The sequence below is a fragment of the Neovison vison genome, chromosome 12, assembly GCF_020171115.1.
Source record: "Neovison vison isolate M4711 chromosome 12, ASM_NN_V1, whole genome shotgun sequence".
Lineage (NCBI taxonomy): Eukaryota > Metazoa > Chordata > Mammalia > Carnivora > Mustelidae > Neogale > Neogale vison.
In genome coordinates this window covers 62,946,653-62,956,920 of record NC_058102.1, presented here as the reverse complement: position 1 = coordinate 62,956,920, position 10,268 = coordinate 62,946,653, and the positions used below count along the sequence as shown (strand labels likewise).

At 36.6% G+C, this 10,268-nt stretch overlaps 1 non-coding gene across 1 annotated transcript; it reads left to right on the top strand.

Annotated features, from left to right (window-relative positions):
* Positions 1-9,757: 9,757 nt before the first annotated feature.
* On the top strand, positions 9,758-9,861 carry LOC122892818. Its single transcript, XR_006381498.1, has one exon. It is a non-coding gene; the product is annotated as a U6 spliceosomal RNA (small nuclear RNA).
* Positions 9,862-10,268: the final 407 nt, after the last annotated feature.

The following is a 10,268-nucleotide window of genomic DNA, read 5'->3' as shown; positions in this document are numbered from 1 at the left end:
TAATCAAGATAAAGAGTCATATTGATACGAATACACTAATCATAGGAGATCTTAACATGCCTCTCTCAGAATTAGACAGATCATCGAAGAAGAAAATCAATAAAGAAACAAGAGCATTGAATGACACATTGGACCAGATGGACCTCATAGATATATACAGAACATTCCACCCTAAAACAACAGAATACTCATTCTTCTCAAGTGCACACGGAACCTTCTCCAGAATAGACCACATACTGGGTCACAAATCAGGACTCAACCGATACCAAAAGACTGAGATTATTCCCTGCATATTCTCAGATCACAATGCTTTGAAACTGGAGCTCAATCACAAGGAAAAGTTCCGAAGGAACTCAAACACCTGGAAGCTAAAGACCACCTTGCTTAAGAATGCTTGGATCAACCAGGAGATCAAAGAAGAAATGAAACAATTCATGGAAACCAATGAGAATGAAGACACTTCGGTCCAAAACCTATGGGATACAGCAAAGGCGGTCCTAAGGGGGAAATACATAGCCATCCAAGCCTCCCTCAAAAAAATTGAAAAATCCAGAACACACCAGCTGTCTCTACACCTTAAAGAACTGGAGAATCAACAACAAATCAAACCAACACCACACATAAGAAGGGAAATCAAGATTAGAGCTGAGATCAATGAGGTAGAAACCAGAGATACAGTAGAACGTATCAATGAAACTAGAAGCTGGTTTTTTGAAAGAATAAGATCGATAAACCATTGGCCACACTAATCCAAAGAAAAGAGAGAAAGCCCAAATTCATAAAATTATGAATTAAAAGGGAGAGATCACAACTAACACCAAGGAAGTAGAAACAATCACCAGAAGTTATTATCAACAGTTATATGCCAATAAGCTTAGCAACCTAGATGAAATGGATGCCTTCCTGGAAAAATATAAACTACCAAAATTGAACCAGGAAGAAATCGACAACCTGAATAGACCGATATCTAATAACAAGATTGAAGCAGTGATCAAAAACCTCCCAAAAAACAAGAGCCCAGGACCTGATGGATTCCCTGGGGAATCTACCAAACCTTCAAAGAAGAAATAACACCTATTCTCCTGAAGTTGTTTCAAAAAATTGAAGCAGAAGGAAAACTTCCAGACTCTTTCTATGAAGCCAGCATTACCCTGATCCCCAAACCAGGCAAAGACCCTACCAAAAAGGAGAACTTTAGACCAATATCACTGATGAATATGGATGCTAAGATTCTCAACAAGATCCTAGCCAACAGGATCCAACAACACATTAAAAAGATTATCCACCATGATCAAGTGGGATTCATCTGGGCTACAAGGATGGTTCAACATTCACAAATCAATCAATGTGATACAACAAATTAATATGAGAAAAGAGAAGAACCACATGGTCCTCTCAATTGATGCAGAAAAAGCATTTGACAAAATCCAGCATCCGTTCCTGATTAAAACGCTTCAAAGTATAGGGATAGAGGGAACATTCCTGAACCTCATCAAATCTATCTATGAAAGACCCACAGCAAATATCAACCTCAGTGGGAAAAAGCTTGCAGCCTTCCCACTGAGATCAGGAACAAGACAAGGATGCCCACTTTCACCACTCTTGTTCAACATAGTATTAGAAGTCCTAGCAACAGCAATCAGACAACAAAGAGAAATAAAAGGTATCCAAATTGGTAATGAAGAAGTCAAACTCTCTCTCTTCGCAGATGACATGATTCTTTATGTGGAAAACCCAAAAGACTCCACCCCCAAACTACTAGAACTCATACAGCAATTCAGCAACGTGGCAGGATACAAAGTCAATGTGCAGAAATCAGTGGCTTTCTTATACACTAACAATGAAAATACAGAAAGGGAAATTAGAGAATCGATTCTATTTACTATAGCACCAAGAACCATAAGATACCTGGGAATAAACCTAACCAAAGAGGTAAAGGGTCTGTACTTGAGGAACTACAGAACACTCATGAAAGAAACTGAAGAAGACACAAATAGATAGAAGACCATTCCATGCTCTTGGATCGAAAGAATAAACATTGTTAAAATGTCTATTCTGCCTAGAGCAATATATACTTTTAATGCCATTCCGATCAAAATTCCACCAGTATTCTTCAAAGAGCTGGAGCAAATAATCCTAAAATTTGTATGGAATCAGAAGAGACCCCGAATCGCTAAGGAAATGTTGAAAAACAAAAATAAAGCTGGGGGCATCACGTTACCTGATTTCAAGCTTTATTACAAAGCTGTGATCACCAAGACAGCATGGTACTGGCATAAAAACAGACACATAGACCAGTGGAACAGAGTAGAGAGCCCAGATATGGACCCTCAACTCTATGGTCAATTAATCTTCGACAAAACAGGAAAAAATATACAGTGGAAAAAAGACAGTCTCTTCAATAAATGGTGCTGGGAAAACTGGACAGCTATATGTAGAAGAATGAAACTCGACCATTCTCTTACACTGTACACAAAGATAAACTCAAAATGGATAAAAGACCTCAACGTGAGACAGGAATCCATCAGAATCCTAGAGGAGAACATAGGCAGTAATCTCTTTGATATCAGCCACAGCAACTTCTTTCAAGATACGTCTCCAAAGGCAAAGGAAACAAAAGTGAAAATAAACTTTTGGGATTTCATCAAAATCAAAAGCTTCTGCACAACAAAGAAAATAGTCAAAAAAACAAAGAGGCAACCCACGGAATGGGAGAAGATATTTGCAAATGACAGTACAAACAAAAGGTTGATATCCAGGATCTATAATGAACTCCTCAAACTCAACACACATGAAACAGGCAAACATATCAAAAAATGGGCAGAAGATATGAACAGACACTTCTCCAATCAAGACATACAAATGGCTATCAAACATATGAAAAAATGCTCATCATCATTAGCCCTCAGGGATATTCAAATTAAAACCACATTGAGATATCACCTTACACCAGTTAGAATGGCCAAAATTAACAAAACAGGAAACAAAATGTGTTGGAGAGGTTGTGGAGAAAGGGGAACCCTCTTACACTGTTGGTGGGAATGCAAGTTGGTGCAGCCTCTTTGGAGAACAGTGTGGAGATTTCTCAAGAAATTAAAAATAGAGCTTCCCTATGACCCTACAATTGCACTCCTGGGTATTTACCCCAAAGATACAGATGTCGTGAAAAGAAGGGCCATCTGTACCCCAATGTTTATAGCAGCAATGGCCACGGTCGCCAAACTATGGAAAGAACCAAGATGCCCTTCAACGGACGAATGGATAAAGAAGATGTGGTCCATATACACTATGGAGTATTATGCCTCCATCAGAAAGGATGAATTCCCAACTTTTGTATCAACATGGATGGGACTGGAAGAGATTATGCTGAGTGAAATAAGTCAAGCAGAGAGAGTCAATTATCATATGGTTTCACTTATTTGTGGAGCATAACAAATATCATGGAGGACAAGGGGGTTAGAGAGGAGAAGGGAGTTGGGGTAAATTGGAAGGGGAGGTGAATCACGAGAGACTATGGACTCTGAAAAACAATCTGAGGGATTTGAAGTGGCGGTGGGGGGTGGGAGGTTGGGGTACCAGGTGGTGGATATTATAGAGGGCACGGATTGCATGGAGCACTGGGTGTGGTGAAAAAATAATGAATACTGTTTTTCTGAAAATAAATAAATTGAAAAAAAAAAAAAAAAAAGAAACAGAATTGGTGAAATACGGCCAAATAGCCCCAATCACGGAGCACAGATACCGGGACATGTCAGGCTGGGCAAAAATAAGGAAGCCCAGATACAAGGACGTGTTTGGCCAGGTGGAAACGTCCAATCAGTGAAAGCGCACGTATTACCTCCCTACCCACCAAGGACATCTAATCAGGAAAGCACCTCCCTAACCACCCAAGAATGTGGGCCTTGCCTTTTGGGTGCCAATTCTGACCAGAGTGATAGGCTAGTTCAAATAGCTACTATAGGGTGAATTGTAATTCAGTTGGCCATCTGTGTGTGGCCAGGCTCAACCACATGGCCTTTGTGCTATAAAAGTTAGTCTGTGAGGCTGGGAGGGTTGCCTCTTTGCAAGAGATGGCCCTGGCGGGTCAGTTTGATTCTCCATGCTTGGCGCGAAATACAGCCCTGCTTAACTTTCGCTTTGTATCAGTCTCATCCTTTTGTCTATGGACCCTTTCACTTAGCTCTTTTTTTGTGTGCAAAATGCTAATACACATTCATTTCAATTTTCTTAATTTCAGAAGTAATGCTTCTCACTCACCAGTTTTCTTACGACTGAAATATTGGAGAAATATCATGAAATAATTCGTTTAAACAGACTATTTGGTATTCTGTAGACTGAGAAGTCGGTGAAACCGAATTTAAACATTTTGAAACCTTTCTTCTGTCAAACTGATTTACCACTGAGGCTTTCTGGGTTCTTATCTCTCAGATCTATCTCCTCCAGCAAAACAAGTCCTTTGATTTAGCACCGATAGTTGTACGTGTAACTGTAAGATTTCTTTTAAAAGTGCTTCCAAACACAGTTAATCTTAAATTTTACTTTTCATGCAGTTAATATCAAATGCTAACAAAAGAGATTGCTTTACCCTGGAAGTTCTTGACCTGAGACTCTACTTGGTAATTTTGAGTACAATTAAGTAATTGTCTCTTCAATTTCACATGCTCAAAGAAAAAGTGCAGACCGGAAGAATTATCTATGTGAAATTAGAGCTAGATTTCACATTGAAGCATTGCTAGTTTCCTGTGAAAATCCACTTCTCAAATGATTGTAACAATAGCGTACAAATCCACACATTAATACGAGTACCCACAGAAATGAATATCCACCAACAGGACACTTTCCCAATTTAGTTTTAAAGAAGCCATGGGGAATACTTTCTAGGCTCAGGAATGAAGGCAATAGACAGGCCACTTTACTATTTGGGAACAGGTACCACGTATTCTGAAATGGCAGCATTTTCATGATTTCAGCAAAGACAAAGTATGCCCTATGTGTATCTCATGGGGCCTTGGAGTAAAGCCAAAGTCCACAGTGCTGGAGTTCTGAGGGTTAAATCATCATATACTATCAACCAGAACAACACAGTGATTCAAATCATTTGCCCCCAAAGCAACTTTGAAATAAACTCAAGGAAAGCTGGTTAGAACAAGTCTACCCCTGTTTTTAGGAAGTTAAAAAAGTGGAAATTTAGTTTTTCAGAGCCACTCTGAAGTATACATGTAAACAAATGTAGTGTCTAATTATTAGAAGTAAGTTTCTTTAATAGGTCCTTTATGTTCTCTTAAGGCAAGTTTTCTGCCATATATTTAGAACACTTATTGCTAACCTGGAAAAAAGCAACATAACAAATCATCCAAGTGAGTCAGTCCTTAACTCCAAAAGAAGCTGCATGCTAAAAGCAACAGTTAGTATTTTTTAGATACTTTATAAATTTCAATTTATATTTAAAGAGAAGTCAGTCTTGCTCAGAAAGTCTGAGAAATCCTGGCTTACTAACTATTTTTTTAAGTCACTTAATGGGGAGCAACTGGAACAGACTACACAGGGCTGATGTTAATCAAATAAGTACACCTATTAAAAATCCATGTACCCCTGGCTCTGAGGGATTTTGGTATTCATCAGTGAAATCCCTTTTAACAACTACATTTGATTCCCCACAATCATTCATGCTCACAAACATCCAAACCAAAAGTGGACAAATATTTTCATCCTGTATTAAGCGAGATTATAAAGGCCTGGGCATGATAATGAAGTGAGAAACATTTGCTGGCATACCGCAGTGGTATAAAAATAGTAATAACCTTGGACAAGAGAAAGCTGGGTCCACTCAGAGTCGCTTTCTGAACTAGAAATGAAATCAATATCTGCAAAATCGGAAGAAGATACAACCTAAAATGATATTTACCTTGAAATTTATAAAACAGAAAGCATTTCTTGTAAGAAGACTTTAATCTTTTCAAATGCCTAATGGTATCATATTTGCCACTGAGATCATGTTGAAATATTAAGCTCTGCTTTGCTTAATTGCACAAACTGTACTTCTGAAAGAGGTAAATGTTACAAATATTTGTTGAAATCAGTTGAAATGTGTGGTATTTAACCAGTTTAAACTAATTAGCCACTGGGTCATAACCATATCCATTTATCTTATTTCTCTGGGGAAAAAAGGCATTGTAATAAAACTGGAAGGATGATCATACAACCTATACTGCTGTCTTTAAAACCACCTACTTATCCACAGGGCCATAACCAGGGGCTTTGCCCTTTGGTAAGTAACATGGTAATTCTTACAGGCTTTTTGGGTAATAAATTCTGCGAGTCAGTGAGAAGACGATTTTTACTTTATGCTGCTTGAACTACAGAACAGATACAGAAAACCACTTCATTTATTATAGTGATGGAATGCAAATAGAGCCCAGTGGTCTAAGAGCTGCAGGGCTGAGACCACAAAGCTAAAATGTTTAGCTTCAATGCCTTTTGGCGATTATACTTGAAACTAAGTACTGATACGATATTTAGCAATTCTGTTATATTTTCTGAAATAATGGCTATTTGTACATAGACAACTGCTTAACGTCCTGTTTCACAGTCCTTAAAAAAAAAAAAAAGAAAAAAAAAATCAAAGCTTATTTACTGGAATATAATCAAGGATCCTATAATTCAAAGACAGTTAATCCTAATTTTGCAGGTGCCCTTATTGACAATTAGCAGTGAACGTGAAGAAGCTGTTAAACCCTTGAACTGCCAGATTCTTTAATTTCATTAATTATGTGATATAAAGATAAACTAGAAATTTTATGTTATATATATATATGTGTGCGTGTGTGTGTGTGTGTGTGTGTGTGTGTGTTGAGATTCTCATAAGAAACTATGTAAAATGCTATGGAAATCAAGGATAAGAAAATGTTTATTTAGACAAGGACACATTGACAGAAATACTTTTTAAAACAATCGATATATCCCTCTTCCCAAATGAACTATATACTTTAACCAAATAAAGTATGTTTTCAACAGAAATATGGAAAAAGTTTAAGGTTTTGATATTGGTGTCATCACCTTATTTTCTTTAATGGTATGTGATACAAATAAAGAACACAGGGGGATAAATGCCTGACTTTTGAAAATTCAAAAAAAAAATTGCTGAGTTAAAGTAAAGAAACCCTAAATAATTAGAAAGATATACCTAGTTCATGAGTCAGGAAGCATGACATTATTAACATCACTTCTCCCCAAATTGATCTATAATCCCAAGCAATCATATCAAAATCTCAACAGGATTTTCCTTTTGTTTTTGTTTTTGTTTTGGCTAGGAGTTGACAAACATCGAAAGTTCACATGGAAATATAAAGAACATAAAATAGCCAAAAATATTTAAAAACAACAAAATTGGAGGGTTCATACTACTTGATTCCAAAACATATTGTAAAGCTGTGTTACTCTAAGGTAGTGTGACATTGGCACCAAGAGAGACAAATATATCAATGGAGCAGAATAAGCTGTTCAGAAACAGGCCCGCACTTACACAAACAAATGTTTTTTGACAAAGCTGCAAAGGCAATTCAAGGCAGAAAGAATAAGCTTTCAACCAAAGGTGCCTAAAAATCTAAACCAAGGGTGTTTGGAAATCCAGATGCAAGAAAATGAACCTAGATACACATTTAGTGCCGTGTAAGAAAAATACTCAAAATAGATCATAGATTTGAATGTAAAAATCTAAAACTATAAAATTTCTAAAAACAAAAATAAGAGAAGTTTTTATCACCTTGGGTTGTCAAAGATTACTTAGGACACCAAAAACATGATCCATATAAGAAAAAAATGATACTCTGGGCTCAAGATTAGAAACTTCTGTTCTTCAAAAGTCACTTTTAGGATAATAAACAGATAAGCCACACTGGAGGAAAATGTTTGCCAAGTATGTAGCTCATAAAGGATTTATATAAAGTACTCTCAAAATTGAATTAAAAGAGAAAAAAAAATGGGCCAAATACTGAACATACACTTCACGAAGGAAGAAATAGTGAGTGATATGGTAGGTGAATTATGACTTTGCAAATTTATCCATGTCCTAATCAACAAAAACAAAACAAAAACAAACAAACAAAAAAAACCCCAAAACTGTAGATGTGAGGTAAATTAAGGATTTTGAGGTGAGATTATTCTGGATTATATGGGTGGATCCTAAATGTAATCACCTATTCTTTACAAGATGAAAGCATTTGGAGGCTTTGGCAATAGAAGAGAAGGCCATGTAATGGAAAAGAGGGAAACAGTCAGAGAGAGATGATGTTATGCCACTACTGGCTTTGAAGATGGAGGAGAGTGAAGGATCATGAGCCAAAGAATTCAAGAAGTTCAGCTGTAGATCCTGGAAAGAGTAAGGAACAGGATTTTCTGTTAGCACCTTGATTTTAGCTGACTAAAACTGATTTCAGACATCTAGCTTCCATAACTGTGAGGGAATAACCTTCTGTTGTTTCAAGCCAGGTTTGTGGTAATATATTACAGCAGCCAGAGGAGACTAATACAGATGGCTTAAAAGCACCTGAAAAGATGCCCAACATCATTAGCCATGAGGAAAATAATTAACAAACCAACTATAACAAGTGTTGGTGAGAATGTGAAGGAACTAGAACTGACACACCAACGGTGGGAATAGGAAATGGTTCCACCGTTTTCGAAGACAGATAAGCAGTTTCTTAAAAATTTCATCAACACGGGCCATATGGTGCAGTCATTCCAATCCTAGGTATTTATTCAAGAGAAAAGTTAACCTCTATACAAAGATTTGCATGTGAATGTTTATAGCAACTTTATTTGTAGTAGCTAAAAACTGGCAATGGCCCAAACATCCATAAAGAAGTAAACGGATAAACAAATGGTGGTATACCCATACAATGGAATGAAACTCAGAAATAAGGAAAAAGGAATGTATGATATGTGAAAAGTATGGGTGAATCTCAAAATAATAATCCCAAAAGAAAGAGGCCAGACCAAATAAAGAGTGTACATACTGCAAGATTCCATTTCTATAAAACTGTATAAAATGAAGACTAATCAACAGTGACAGAAAGCAAATAAGTGGCTTCCTGGGAAGAGGGCATAGTAAGGATAGATGCGAGGGACTCAAAAGGAGCATGAACAAACTTTGGGGATGACAGATGGTTTCACAGTTGTATACGCAAGTCAAAAATTACCAAATTGTACCCATATCTAGTTCATTGTATATCAGTGATGCTCCAATCAAACTATTAGTGATAAATAAATAAAAACATATTTTTGATTATCTATTTTCACTCCAGGAGCTGGACCTAAATGTCAAATTCATAGACTATTAATCTTGAGGCATTTGTTTTTTCAGAGTATATGACACCAAAAGCTTTTAGATGCCTCAACTTGTTTACTCGTTTGATTTGCAGTCAAGTTTCATATTATATTATATTTTATGTCTTAGTAAACTCTTATTCTACTATGAAATAGTACCCTGTAGGTAACATCTATTAATTAACAAGCAGTGTTTGGTTTTCTGATTCAATAAAACTACCTCAAGGAGAAACAAATGGTTCAGTTCAACAGAAAAAGAAAATATAAGTTATACTATCTACAAAATGTCTAGAATGAGTAATTGGTAGAACTACAGTAAAGAAAACAGTAAAGGTCTAAGGAAAATTAATATGAAATATAATCATAGGAAATATTTGTGCAGACAAGAATGAGTCACCTAATTTCTATTCCATTCTCAATTCTGTTATTTCATGCTTGCTTCAGCAACACATATACTAAAACTGGAACAATACAGAGAAAATTAGCATGCTTCTGTGCAAGGCTGACATACAGGTTCACGAAGCATTCCATTAAAAAAAAAATTAAAATAACTTCTAGTATGTCTATGCTCTCTTCATCTTTTAAGTTATTTATAAAACACATTTATGGGGATACCTGGGTGCCTCAGTCAGTTAAACATCTGCCGTTAGTTCAGGTCACGATCCCAAGACCCTGGGATCAAGCCCCATGTCAGGCTCCCTGTTCAGTGGGGAGTCTGCTTCTCCCTCTCCTTCTGCTCCTCCTCCAACTCATGCTCTCTCTCTCAAATAAATAAAATCTTTTAAAAAACCACATTTATGAAGTACCAACATATATTTAAACACGCTGTTTAATTTCTAAGTACTTAAAAAGAAATAAGAAAGTCCCTGCCCGAAGGAAGCTGACAGGTTAGGAGGTGAGCTCAACAATTTAAGAAAATAGAAAAAAAAAAGAAGGAAACTAGA